General features: G+C 38.5%; 1 pseudogene; it reads right to left on the reverse strand.

The window, feature by feature from the left end:
- Positions 1-12,730: 12,730 nt before the first annotated feature.
- On the reverse strand, positions 12,731-14,605 carry LOC113900356 (annotated as a pseudogene).
- Positions 14,606-14,808: the final 203 nt, after the last annotated feature.

Below are 14,808 nucleotides of genomic sequence, written 5' to 3' on the forward strand. Positions count from 1 at the left end.
ACCATCCACCAACCTGGTTCTCTGTTCTACTTTCAGATGAAGAGAACATTTACTGGGGCTTGAAGTTTCTTTTAGTGGAACCCCATAGGAAAGAGCTGGTGACAAAAGACATTTCCCTGCTGGTCAAGCAAGAAAAGCCCAAGAGACTGGAGTCAGGCAGGGTCAGGACCAGGACTGAGAGACACCTCCAGGTTCCCAGGAGATCCAGGGTCTGAAGGTTAAAAATGGAGTGGAAAGCAACCAAGTAGGAGGCCAAAGTTCAAAGAATCTAAAATAAAAGGACAGGAAAGGACAACATGGGCATCAATTGTTAGGATGAGCACCAGATTAACCTCCTTTCTTTTCTTTTCCAGACTTGACTCCTACACAAACAAGTGCATACTGTACCAGAGACTTCTAAAGGGAATAATTAGGAATGGAACAATAATAATAACCAATTACATCTGTTGAATACTTAATATTATCTCATTAACTCCTTACAACTGACTTTATTTTTCTGGGCTCCAAAATCACTGCAGATGGTGATTGCAGACATGAAATTAAAAGACACTTACTCCTTGGAAGGAAAGTTATGACCAACCTATACAGCATATTAAAAAGCAGAGACATTACTTTGTCAGCAAAGGTCTGTCTAGTCAAGGCTATGGCTTTTCCAGTAGTCATGTATGGATGTGAGAGTTGGACTATAAAGAAAGCTGAGCACCAAAAAATTGATGCTTTTGAACTGAGGTGTTGGAGAAGACTCTTGAGAGTCCCTTGGACTGCAAGGAGATCCAACCAGTCCATCCTAAAGGAAATCAGTCCTGGGTGTTCATTGGAAGGACTAATGTTGAAGCTGAAACTTCAATACTTTGGCCACCTGATGCAAGAGCTGATTCATTTGAAAAGACACTAATGCTGAGAGGGATTGGGGGCAGGAGGAGAAGGGGATGACAGAGGATGAGATGGTTGGATGGCATCACTGACTCAATGGACATGAGTTTGGGTGGACTCCAGGAGTTGGTGATGGACAGGGAGGCCCGGGGTGCTGCAGTTCATGGGGATGCAAAGAGTCGGACATGACTGAGCAACTGAACTGAACTGAACTGAACTTACAACAACCAGATAAGATTGATAACTACAATGAAGCTCATTTTTTTTTAAACAAATAGTACTTAGGTTAAGAAGCAGATTAAAGATAAAGCCTACCACAGAGTAAGCAGAGGCTCAGAGCACTAAGAAACAGGGAATTACTCTAAATATCTTTCTCTTTCTTTCATAAATTGACAGTAGCAATGAAAAAGGGAATAATCAGGGCTTTTCCACTGTGTGCTCCATAAGTGAGTCCACTTAAAATTGTGTGTGCTTGTGTGTGTATATATGAAAAAATAAAGGAAGAGATAATCAAGAATGGGTTGTCACTATGTCATCATCACTGGGGGAAAAAATGAGAACGTTATTTTTCCTTGATATTCTAGCCATCCTAACTTCAGGACTACAAAAATATGCTATAGACATTAATAAATAACTGTGTTTAAGGAAACATACACACATTTGTGAGGGTTGCTTGTGGAACCTTGATCTATAGTTACTGAATACATGTGATTTGTCAGTTTCGGACATGAATCTCTCCAGTCGTGGCACAAAACCCCAGGCTGGGCTGCAACAGCTAATGAGTATTGCTGTGGGGAGCCACCTTCTTACTGCACTTGGAGACTCTCTGAGGAGTCCTTGGCTAAGATGTCAGTACATGCTCTCAATGACAGCCCTCCCACTGGGAGTCTCGCTCTCCTTGCCGAGAGAACTAAGGAATTGGTGCTTTCCCAGGACCTTGAAATAACTATCCAAATGTGAGAAAGAGACCTGGAGATCTTGAGGCTAGCATGAATGCTCAGTGAGTCTTTCACATTTCCAAAAGTCGCCACATGACCAGCACACTCACCCCTTGAAGCTGACTGAAATTTCCTTCTTTGAGGCTGCCTGGGTTTTGCCTTTGAAGTTTAAACCTGAGAGCAGTTATCTGCCAACCGAGATAAGCACTCCCAGGGCTTCCACGGGCAGCCAGTCCTAACAAAGAAGGAATAAGACCTCTGAGTGCGCTTTGCCATCTACCAAGTCGCAGTGGAAAAGAGAGTAATCAGGGTTCTTTCTACAGGGTGCTCCAAGAGTGAATCCAATCAAATTAAAAGAAAGTCAAAGAGAAAAGATAAAATAGCTTCAAAAGAGAACCCACAGCTGTAGACTTGCCTGTCAATCAGCAGGAGTCACAAGCCAATCAAAGGTGAAATAAAAAATTTTGTTTGAAAGAAAATGCATTGGAATCAATTGCATTCCACCAGAGTAGGGGAAAGAGAAAAAGTCAACCCATACTGGGGGCAGTAAAGCTGATAATCAATCTATACATTTAAGCATATCAGTAAAAAGTATATACACCCATCTGAATGCAGGATTTTTATGTGTCCAGTCATGATTTTGGCATCCTCAAAGGCTGTTGTCCCTGATCTAAAAAAGTTAGCATAACCAAGAGAATGAACAAAACTCTTAAGCAGTAAGTACATGAGCTATTTCAGTAGACTAATTTAATTTAGCAATTTGTGTGATTATTTTTTCCTCACTGATATAGGAGTATGCTTGCCCATCGTAAAAAGGTAACTAAAGTCTTATGTACCTCAGTATAAGGAATTTTTCAGTTCAGTCACTCAGTCATGTCCAACTCTTTGCGACCCCATGAATTGCAGCATGCCAGGCTTCCCTGTCTATCACCATCTCCCGGAATTCACTCAGACTCATGTCCATCTAGTCAGTGATGCCATCCAGCCATCTCATCCTCTGTCATCCCCTTCTCCTCCTGCCCCCAATCCCTCTCAGCATCAAAGTCTTTTCCAATGAGTCAACTCTTCGCATGAGGTGACCAAAGTACTGGAGTTTCAGCTTTAGTATCATTCTTTCCAAAGAAATCCAGGGCTGATCTCCATTAGAATGGACTGGTTGGATCTCCTTGCAGTCTAAGGGACTCTCAAGAGTCTTCTCCAACACCACAGCTCAAAAGCATCAATTCTTTGGCACTCAGCCTTCTTCACAGTCCAACTCTCACATCCATACATGACCACAGGAAAAACCATAGCCTTGACTAGATGGACCTTTATTGACAAAGTAATGTCTCTGCTTTTGAATATGCTATCTAGGTCGGTCATAACTTTCCTTCCAAGGAGTAAGCGTCTTTTAATTTCATGGCTGAAGTCACCATCTGCAGTGATTTTGGAGCCCCAAAAAATAAAGCCTGACACTGTTTCCATTGTTTCCCCATCTATTTCCCATGAAGTGATGGGACCAGATGCCATGGAATTTTTATGCTTATTAAAAAAAAAAAAAAAAAAAGAACTAGTGCCCAGGGTAGAATTTTCCAGGCAATACCAGCCAGTCTTTGCTTCAGGAAAGATCAGACTCACTTAAGCAATGGAGGTGCATAAACCTGTGAGCAAGAAGAAAATGAAGGCATGGAAAATCGAATATTGCCTAGATAGGACAAAATTGGTTAGCTTTCTGAAATGGAGAGAGGATGATGTCTGAGGAATTTAAGTGTCAGGAACTTGTGACTAACTTGCATGCAACACCATTGGGTCAGGAATGATAGCAGTGAAGGATGCTTACTGAACACAAGTTGAGTCCTTGACAATACTACACCTGAGTATTTTGCAGTTGGTGGGATGGACAGCCTTGTGAGGAATCTGTATCATCTTGGAGTATCAAGTTAAGGATTTTGAGATAGTGAGATTTTTTTTGGATTATTTAGGTGGGCCCAATGTAATCACAAGGATAGTTCAAAGAGATAGAGAGGAGGATCACAGTTAGAGAAGGTGACATGAGGAAAGAAGCAGAGACAGGTCTTCAGAAGCAGAGAGTGGCAAATGAAACACCGCTGAATTTGAAGATAAAAAAGAAACCACAATCCAAGGAAAGCTGTGGACCTCCAAACTCTAGCAAAACAGATCAACAGATTTTCTAAAAAACTCTGAAAGAAACCAGTCCTTGTCAAATCATTTTGAACTTCTCAACTCCAGAATAGTAAAAATGATCTGTTGATATTTTTGCTCTTTTACACCACAAAGTTTATAGCTATGCCTTATAGGAGAAATAGGAACTTACACTATCATCTTCTAAAATCAGTATTTTTCTTTTTTAATAATCTACAACACTACAGAATACTCTGCAGCTTTTATAAGCAACAGACTACACATAAGCAGAGAGCCATGGGTAAATCTTACATAAACACAGTGCTAAGTGACATAAAATAAGAAAGGAACAAGCCTATAGCTTAATATATATTACAAAATGGTACCACATATTTTTCAATTTTGCATAATTAAAACTTCAACCAAGTTGCTTTTGCGGACAGCATAGAAATGGGAGCAAGGAGAGAATGGGAGTAAAAGCGAAACAAAAACAACTAATCAAGAGGATATGACTCTACTTTCGGTACTTCAGGTTCAAATATTAAAAAAAAACAAATAACAAATATACAGTTAGTCCACTATATTTTAAAATAGAAATTTAAATTCTATCTTTCAAACAATAGATATATGAAGGGACTTGACATTAAATTCAAAACCTAGAAGAAATTATGATTTATCTCAGCAAGCAGAAGCTCATGGAAATTTACCATATTTTATGGATAAGCAGAGTCAATGCAAATTTAGTCTGTAAGAAGAAAAATGTCAATTTTTCTTCAGTAGGTGGTTTTTTGATCCTTGTGTTTGTAATGATCACTTTATCTTCTACTCTCTTACATCCTCTGTTTTTCCTTCTAGAAGTGAAACACGTCACTGACCATTTTGTAAAAGTGACAGTGACTCAGTAAGAAAAAGTGCTCTTTCATCTCAGTGGAATTTATCCTTTTTAAAAGGAGATCAAGTTGATATGTTGATATCTTGGGTCTAAGAATTATTGGCTAATGAATTAACCTGATGACAATTAGATGAGAATCCTCTGAATCCACTTGCAGGTAAGACCCATAAAAAGAAAGTGTGAAAGGAGAGAGGGAAGGAGGGAGCAAGGGAAAAGAAAACATAGACCTATAGCCACCGCCATTTTGGACTCCTTTTTCCTATTTTAACTACCTAATAAAATCAAGTCAAAAGTATTTTTAAAAAACACAACAGTAATCAGAAGACTAAAGTATTTTACAGAGCATATCTCAGTTGTAATTTTTAACTATATACCTAAGGAAAATTTTGACCTACTGAAACAACAAAACCCATCTTCTAGATTTTGAAAACCTTTTTTTTATTTTTTTATTTTTTTTAATTTATTTATTTTTTAATTGAAGGATAATTGCTTTACAGAATTTTGTTTTCTGTCAAACCTCAACATGAATCAGCCATAGGTATACATACATCCCCTCCCTTTTGAATCTCCCTCCCATCTCCCACCCCACCCCAACCCTCTAGGTTGATACAGAGCCCCTGTTTGGGTTTCCTGAGACATACAGCAAATTCCTGTTGGCTATCTATTTTACATATGGTAATGTAAGTTTCCGTGTTACTTTCTCCATACATCTCACCCTCTTTTTAATGTAATAATTCTATTTTGTAGGGAGAGGTGAGCCTGGTGAGACTCTAGACGACCAATTTTGAGAAGAATTAGGTGCTGTTTGCTGCTGCTAAGTTGCTTCAGTCGTGTCCGACTCTGTGCAACCCCATAGACGGCAGTCCACGAAGGTCTGCCGTCCCTGGGATTCTCCAGGCAAGAACACTGGAGTGGGTTGCCATTGCCTTCTCCATTGTGTGAAAGTGAAAGTGAAGTCGCTCAGTCGTGTCCGACTCGTAGCGACCCCACGGACTGCAGCCTACCAGGCTCCTCCATCCATGGGATCTTCCAGGCAAGAGTACTGGAGTGGCTTGCCATTGCCCTCTCCAGTTCCTGTTTATCTTTGTATAATTCAAATGAAAGCAATTTCCACTTTTTGTGTATGTGTGATGTGTTCTCTTATGTTTGTTTTAATGCTAACTACAAAAGGGACTCTGTAAAGGAACTAGCATTAGACGTGCTAAAGAAAAGTCAGTTTTATCCAAACAATGCACAAATGTTGTGGATGGTACCAATAAAGTTTTGGAAATAATTTCCTTTAATTTTAGGAGAAAATAGAATGGGCAACTTCCCAGATCATATACGTAATTCACATTCCTTAGCAGTAATTTGGAAATGTTACATGTGAGATGGATCCATGTGATGAATCAGCTGTCCAAGGATTGAAAATTGTGATATAGAGGACAGTTGTCTCTTTTTCCTTTCATCTCTTACAGCTGAAATGTTCCTCCTCCATCTCACCCAAAAAGTATACACATTTTCTGTTCAAGAAAGAGTACAGAGAGAATAAAATTCCTCCTGTGTTAAAAAGTAACTCCTGAAGCTCCACAAATAAACATCTCCAGGTAAAGAAAAAGAAAAAAATTATCTTGTTTTCATTTCATGAATTTCCAAGCAATGAAAACATAAAATTTTATAACCTTGATTATCACAGAAAATAGGAAAATCCTGGGAGAGCAATGGGTATATTATGCTCAAGATTGAAGCCTCAGTGGAGTCACTGTAATTTCTTCCTACTTTTCACAGAATATGATTGCTTTTTAAAAAAAGTAAATTAATTTTCCAATATAAGCTGTTTTTGTTCTCTGGTGGCGATGATTCTCCTCAAATAAAATGAATCAAATTGCTCATCAACTATGAAAATACTTTTAAAAACATTCTGACAAAAAAAGAGATAGGTTTCAAATATTATCAGTCACTCTTCTGCCCAGAGAAGTAACCTCAAGTATACTTAAGGAATAACTAAAAAAGAAAATCCTTTGGAAATGTTTTTATTATTTTTAAAACTAGACAATGGGTTTCTTTCTTCCTTTGTTTGAACCAGCATTCCTACTGAGCACACTTTTTTTCAATACAGATTCCATTTTTTCACAACTCAAAATTCAACTTCAATAGTTCCTACACTCTTTCTTTGGGGATCAACACTTAATGGTGGTTATACCTATCCTTTAATTATTTTCTAGCATGTAACTAAATGACCTTAACAGCTCACTTGAATCTGCATTTCATTTGCATTTGGAGCTCCTTCTTTGTTAGTTATAATAAACTATTATATTGCAATTCAAATAGATGTATTCTATCTAGGCAATGGTCATGAGTTTAAGAAAAAGCTCAGAAAATTTTAGTGTACAATAAGAATGTTTCACAGTCAAAATTATGTAAAACTGACCTTTAATTATTTTTCAGGTGATAACAAGGAGTATGATTTGAATGATACAAACATTTTACTAGTTGAGAACTTTAGGTTGTGTACATCTGTTGACAGATCAGAATTTGGGGAATGTTTAGAATTTGCTACATGAAAGATATCATGTCTTGCTTTGCTATTCACCTTGATCAACTGCATTCAAAAATGTAATAAGCAAAGGAGAGTAAAGCATTATCTTAGAAAACATAAAGATGTATATAATTTTTCTGTGGAACTCTTATTTTATAAAATAAGTATCTTGATTTTTCTCTCTCATTGTCTTTTACATCTATTGTTTGGTGTTTTCTAATTATACCTAGGTAATTAAACTTTTAACTTATATAATATAATCTTAGTGAATAAATTTCCATCTCAAAATATAATAAAATCAACTTCAGTTTTATTTTAAAGTCTGATTTCTCTCCCTTTCTGTAGCTTATGCCCTATGCCATATGAATTGTGTTTCCATGTCTAGTTTCTCTGCCACAGAGAAACTCAGAATAAATTTAGAATCACACTACTAATCTTTATATATCCAAAGACCATGGCCATTTCTTTATCTTTGTTGTTGTTGTTGTTGTTTGGTCTTCTATGTTTCATATTAAAATTTTGACGCAATTACAGTTATTCCCTCAGACAAGTTTTCCAAACCTTCCAAATACTAGGCACCCTTTTCTTTATTTATTCTTTTTTTTTTTTTCTTTTTTGGTCACACAGAGTGGCATGGGGAATCTTAGTTCCCCAACCAGGGTTTGAGTCCATACCACCTGCAGTGGAAGTGTGGAGTCTTAACCACTGGATTCCCAGGAAGTCCTGTGCTGTACTTTCTAAAATCTAATGTCTATAATTACTCAGAAGAGGCTGCATCCAGAGTAGGGATTAAGCAGTCTCTCCAATATCCAACAACTCCATACTATCTACCCAAGCCTTAGGGCCTCCTTTTGATTCCTTGCATTAGTCTTTAAAACAAAATTGTCAGAAGTTTGCAAAACCCTTTGGCAGTCTGCCTCATTTCTATTTCCTTTTAATCTGGTCTGTAACTAACATGTTAGCCATACACAGGCCTACCTGATGATCATCCCCTAGTCACAAAGAGGCAGACATGACTGAGTGACTAACATTTAAAATTATCATTATGCTTAAATACTATAGTACGATAAAACATACTCTGTTTGGAAAGAATAAAGGAAGGAAGTGGCTAAGAGAAAACTTGGGGGCAGAGGGAGGATATTAATATATGTGCCTGAAATTTCTTCTTCTGCTCTCTGCACAGCATGAAATTTCTTCCCTTCCTTGTCTCACCATGTCCTTGTCTCATTCGTTCCTTGGTCTCAGCTTTAGTGACTGAAGTCTGCCACCTGCAAGCTCGGGTCTGCCCAGTTTTAGTAAGGCTGGTGTCAGCCTCAAACTGTCTGAAATTGGTCAGACTATTTGAGCTCTAAACACTCTATTTTCCAATGAGTTCCAAAAAGAATTTTTTTCTTCTTCCAAGTCCAAAGTGTAGGTTATTGATTTCTCTCCAGTCCCTAACTGAGCCTGAAACCTCACCCTGGCCCTACCCTTAGAGTACTTGCTTGAGCCATGAAATTTTATCTAGCCTTTGCCAATTTCCTTTTTGCTGTTGAAACAAGATCCCACTCCCATATCCTTAAGCATTGGCTAAGACCTAGCTCCAAATCCGATGGACTTTCTGGCCTTTAAGAAACCGCTTGCCTTACCATAACTGTCGTCAATTTTAACAGCTGGCTATTATTAACTCCAAACATAGTGGCTTAACCCAACATATTTATTTAGCTCACAATTCTGGGATTGAACAATTTTAGGCTGGGCTTAGCTGTAAAGCTATTTAGTCCTCAGCTGTTCACCTAAGTATTTCCTCCAAAAGATTGACCTGGGCTTGTTCCAATGGCAAAAGCAGGAATTCAAGGAAGATGAAAGAATTCAAGGCCTTTTGAGAGCTAGACTGTACTGACACACCATCACTTCTGTCACACTCTTTGTAGCAAAACAAGCCAGCTCACATTAATAAGTAGGGAAATTCATGAAAGGAATGACAAAGTTTTATTGAAAATTATGTCACTATATGAAGGGCTGAAAAGTTGGGAAATTTTTATGGTCGATATATTACTTACTGCTCAAAAGTATACGGGGTGACTCTGGATGACTGAATGACTCATCCTGGATGACTTTGGACACTAGTTCTGGTGTAATTCCACCTAAAGTCACAGTGCCCTTTTCGGATACCATATTTGAACTTATTTCTTCTACTTCTGGCTATGGGTTTTCCTGTGGTCATGTATGGATGTGAGAGTTGGACTGTGAAGAAGGCTGAGTGCTGAAGAATTGATGCTTTTGAACTGTGGTGTTGGAGAAGACTCTTTGAGAATCCCTTGGACTGCAAGGAGATCCAACTAGTCCATTCTGAAGATCAGCCCTGGGCTTTCTTTGGAAGGAATGATGCTAAAGCTGAAACTCCAATACTTTGGCCACCTCATGCGAAGAGTTGACTCATTGGAAAAGACTCTGATGCTGGGAGGGATTGGGGGCAGGAGGAGAAGGGGACGACAGAGGATGAGATGGCTGGATGGCATCACTGACTTGATGGATGTGAGTCTGGGTGAATTCCGGGGGTTGGTGATGGACAGGGAGGCCTGGTGTGCTGCGATTCATGGGGTTGCAAAGAGTCGGACACGACTGAGCGACTGAACTGAACTGAACTTCTACTTCTTAGAAGAAAAAAAACTGCATCATCACTGGTTTATCTAATTTTTAAACTTCTGGTCGAACTCACTCCCGGATTTATTGTTTTCCCCAATGTACTTTTTCTTACATATGCTGTTAGCTAACTGTCAAGCAATAATTAAACATGTTTATATTAATATTTGGTGGGTTTTACTTTCTTCTGTGGAACACCACCTTAGGGAAATTGGATCAAAAGTGCTTATGAAAAACTGAGTCAATCAAGGCAGCTATTTGCCAGAATGAAGAACCTCAGTAATTAAAATAGTAGTCTTTCAGCCCATCTTAAAGTGTTCTGACATACTGTTCTCCCTACACTAATATCATTTCTGAGGTATATTTGGAAGTTGTCATGTATAAATATTAAAGATCAAGATGAGGAACCAATAGTGGTTTCTTATCTTTGGGATAGCCAAAAAGACAAATTTCCCTAAGGATATAGTTTCATTATTCAAGCAAAATCAAAACTAAAAAAAAAAAAGTAGGGGGGGTAGCTTTTGTATCTCTGGTGGTTAATTGGTGTGCCATCAATAACGTAATTAAATGACCACAGACTTACTGAGTTGCAACTCTACTTGAGCAACAGTATGTATTAAAATAAAATAAAATGAAAATATGTTAACAGTTTTTATTATATTAATAGCTATCATTTTTTCAGCAATACTTCGAGCATTAATGGGGCTTCCCTGGTGGCTCAGCAGTAAAGAATCTGCCTGTAATGCAGGAGTTATAGGAGTTGCAGGTTCAATCCCTGGGTTAGGAAGATCCCCTGAAGGAGGGCATAGCAACCCACTCCAGTATACTTGCCTGGAGAATCCCATGAACAGAGGAGCCTGGCGAGCACCAGACCATAGGGTCGTAAAGAGTTGGACACAGCTAAAGCAATTTAGCACGCATGTTGAGCATTAATGTAATTTTTCTCATTTAATTTTTACCACCTCATGTTGGGATCCTCCCAACCCAGGAATCAAACCCAGGTCTCCCTCATTCCAGGTGGATTCCTTACCAGCTGAGCCACCAGGGAAGCCCAAGAATACTGGAGTGGGTAGCCTATCCCTTTTCCAGTGGATCTGCCCAACCCAGAAATCTAACCGGGATCTCTTGCATTGCAGACAGATTCTTTACCAACTGAGCTATCAGGGAAGCACCCTCATGAAATAGATGTTACTATAAGCAATTTGCATATTAGGAAACTATGATTCTAATAACTAATTTTCCCAAGAGGTATGTAGCTCTTAAATCTGGGAATTTGAAGTGCAGGCTACTTAACCTTTATACCTGTCCTCTTAACCATTGTATTAGAATGCTAATTTCACACTGTATTATAATTCTGGGTTCACAGGAGCTATGAAAAAGTGAAAGTCTTTTCATATTGATTCTTTTCTGGCTTGAACTGAATCTCCTATGAGATTCCAAAGTTTCTGGAAAGTGAGGAGCTTGCAGGGAGACCAGTTTTACATGGTATGAAAAGCAATATGCTTACTTCCCACGTACATACATGTGAAAATGGATATGGACATATACACACATACATGAATTAAGAATGAAATTTCCATTCTTGATTCTCCTTAGGTATAGCCATTCTAGGATGAGTAAATTTTTCTAGCGCTATTTATAATTTTTAAGGCTTTTAATAAATTATATATTTTTTAAAATGGCAAAGCTAATACAATATTGTAAAGTTTAAAAATAAAATAAATTAAAAAAATAAGTATTTATTTCAAGATAATCATGGTGATTTAAAAATCAAATAAAGAAATTTCAGTTTAATATGAAAAATACTAGTTATCCAAAGTTCTGTTTTTAATGGTCAAAAACTACCAATTAAAAAGAGCAATGATGAAAGGGCACAACCTAGAAACAAGCCATGGGTTAAACTGCATCGTATGACATCCTTTTAACTAATACACTAAAATACTGAAGGAACTGGTAGTGGTAACATACAGGTGGTGACATTTCAGGGATAAATCCTAATCTAAGGGATAATTAGCATTTATTCAAGTACATAATAATGGAGTTTTAAAGGAAAATGGATCCACTGGGCTTGTTTACTCCCTTTTTAACATACAGAGGGCATTTTAATTAACTCTATTGCTTTTAGTGCATTTCCCAGGTGCGAGAGAAAACATTTTAGTGCCTGAACATAAGTTACGAAAAACCAATGTATTTTCTTCATATTTTTTGTTTTTTCCATTCCTTTTAAAAGATAACCATAATCTTATTTATTTTTAGCAAATAAAAAATTAAATGTGCATTTAAATATGCACAGTATATACTTATTCAAATCCTCTTCCTGGAGACAACTATTATTAATGGATTGTGAAGATGATTTTTAGAACCACTCTTTGTGCGTATAAGATAAACAATGTATATGATTTTCTTTTAAATTTTTAAGCAAAATGATAAATTTTAAATGATTTATTCTGCACACTTCTTTTTATGCTCAGTAATGCATAAAAAGGATATTGTTCCACATCACTACAAAAAGCTTCTTTGTTCATTTAGTTGGTTGTGTAGTACTCCATTGCATGGATGGCAGTACCACATTCTTCATTTAACTAATTCTTTATTGACAGGTCTTTTGGTTGTTTCTGATCTTGTTTTTGCCTTTTCTTGCACTTTAGTTTATATTCCTACCACAATAATGGCTAATTTAAACATAAACCATAGAGGGGTCCTGAAAAGGTGTCAGCAAAGTAATGAATGTGTCAAAGACTGAGGGTCAGGTCAGGAGAGGCATCAGCGAACCATCCTAACAGGGCTCTTGAAGTTGCTGGTGGCTTGGAGCTGCTGCTGGTAGACCACTGAATGGATCTTGAAACCATAGAGCCTGGACACAATCTGGTTGGTGGCCCTCTGTCCAGTACTTGGGTGTACCATGAAGAGCATGTGAGGGAAACCAGTGCCAAAGTAGACGCCATCCATGTGTTGGTGCCTCAGTGACTTATGTGTGTACACATCCAAGCATTTGAGGCAGTAGAGCTTACCATGGCCTCACTTGGGATGTCTGAAAAGCCACTGGGAAGCATTGGTTGGTTTCCACAGTACACACAGGCTCAGTAGCCAAAGTCTTCCTGTTGGTACTCTTCCAACATCTGGGCAATGCCACAGCTGATGAGGATGTATTGTTATTCAGTCACTAAGTTGTGTCCAGCTTTTTGTGACCCCATGGACTGCAGCACACCAGGCTTCTCTGTCCTTCACTATTTCCTAGACTTTGCTCAAATTCATGTCCATTGAGTCAGTGATGCTATCTAACAATTTCATCTTTTGCTGCCGCCTTCTCCTTTTGCCTTCAATCTTTCCCAGCATCAGGGTCTTTTCCAGTGATGCAGCTCTTCACATCAGGTAGCCAAAGTGTTGAAGTTTCAGCTTTAGCATCTGTCCTTCCAGTGAATATTCAGGGTTGGTTCCCTTAGGATTGACTGGTTTGCTCTCCAAGGGACTCTCAAGAGTCTTCCCTAGCACTGCAATGCAAAAGCATCAATTCTTTTCAGTACTCAGCCTTCTTTCTGGTGCAACTCTCACATCCATGCATGACTACTGGAAAAACCATAGCTTTGACTATAAGGACCTTTCTTGGCAAAGTCATCTCTCTGTTTCTTAATACACTGTCTAGGTTTGAAATAGCTTTCTTTCCAAGGAGCAAGTGTCTTTTAATTTTGCAGTGATTTGGGAGCTCAAGAAAATAAAGTCTGTCATTGTTTGCACTTTTCTCCCCTTCCATTTGCCATGAAGTGATGAGACCAGATGCCATGATCTTAGTTTTTGGAATGCTGAGTTTTAAGCTAGATTTTTCACTCTTCTCTTTCACCCTCAAGAGGCTCTCTAGTTCCTCTTCACTTTCTGCCATTAGAGTGGTATCATCTGCATATTTAAGGTTTTTGGTATTTCAGCTGCCAATCTTGATTCCAGCTTGAGTCATCCAGCCCAGCATTTTGCATGAGGTAATCTGCATAGAAGTTAAATAAGCAGAGTGACAATATACAGCCTTGACATACTTCTTTCCTAATTTTGAACCAAACCATTGTTCCATGTCCAGTTCTAATTGTTTCTTCTTGACCTGCATACAGGTTTATCAGGAGACAGATAAGGTGGTCTGGTATTCCCATCTCTTGAAGAATTTTCTACAGTTTGTTGTGATCCACATGGTTAAAGACTTTAGCATAATCAATGAGGCAGAAAGAGATATTTTTTTCTGGAATTCCCTTGCTTTCTCCACGATCTAACAAATGTTGTCAATTTGATCTCCTGTTCCTCTGCCTTTTCTAAATTCAGCTTTTACATCTGGAAGTTCTCAGTTCACGTACTGCTGAAGCCTAGCTTGAAGGATTTCAAACATAAAGTGAGGATATAGCAGGTGTGGGTCCATCTGTAAAGCATTTTGGCTGCCTATTCAGTCAGGTCATTCTTGTTGGTGTTGTCTTCCAACTCCATAACCAGCCCCAGGTTCAAGATCATGTGTAGTCTATAGTGAGGCACCTTCTCATTGAGTCCAGTGACATTGAATCCATCCTAGATGTAGTCTTTATCCACTAAACCAAAGAATTCATCTCTAAGGAGCCCACAGAACCAGGAAATCCAGGACACCTCCTCTGAGCGGCTAGTATTCATGTGACTGGACGGGAGCTGGGACCAGGGAGCCTGGGGGTGGGGTGGAGGAGGGTGCAGAGGGAAAGGAAGTTTCTGCTTCCAAGAACCATGGCGATGGCTACAACACAGCCTGAAGACCCAACTGCAGTCTCTAATCTTTTTTATATTACAAACAGTTATAACCCTGGATCTCACCTGCACCTTTTAAGTCTACTGCATTAGCA

Source organism: Bos indicus x Bos taurus, chromosome 2 (genome assembly GCF_003369695.1).
Source record: "Bos indicus x Bos taurus breed Angus x Brahman F1 hybrid chromosome 2, Bos_hybrid_MaternalHap_v2.0, whole genome shotgun sequence".
NCBI classification, from domain to species: Eukaryota; Metazoa; Chordata; class Mammalia; order Artiodactyla; family Bovidae; genus Bos; species Bos indicus x Bos taurus.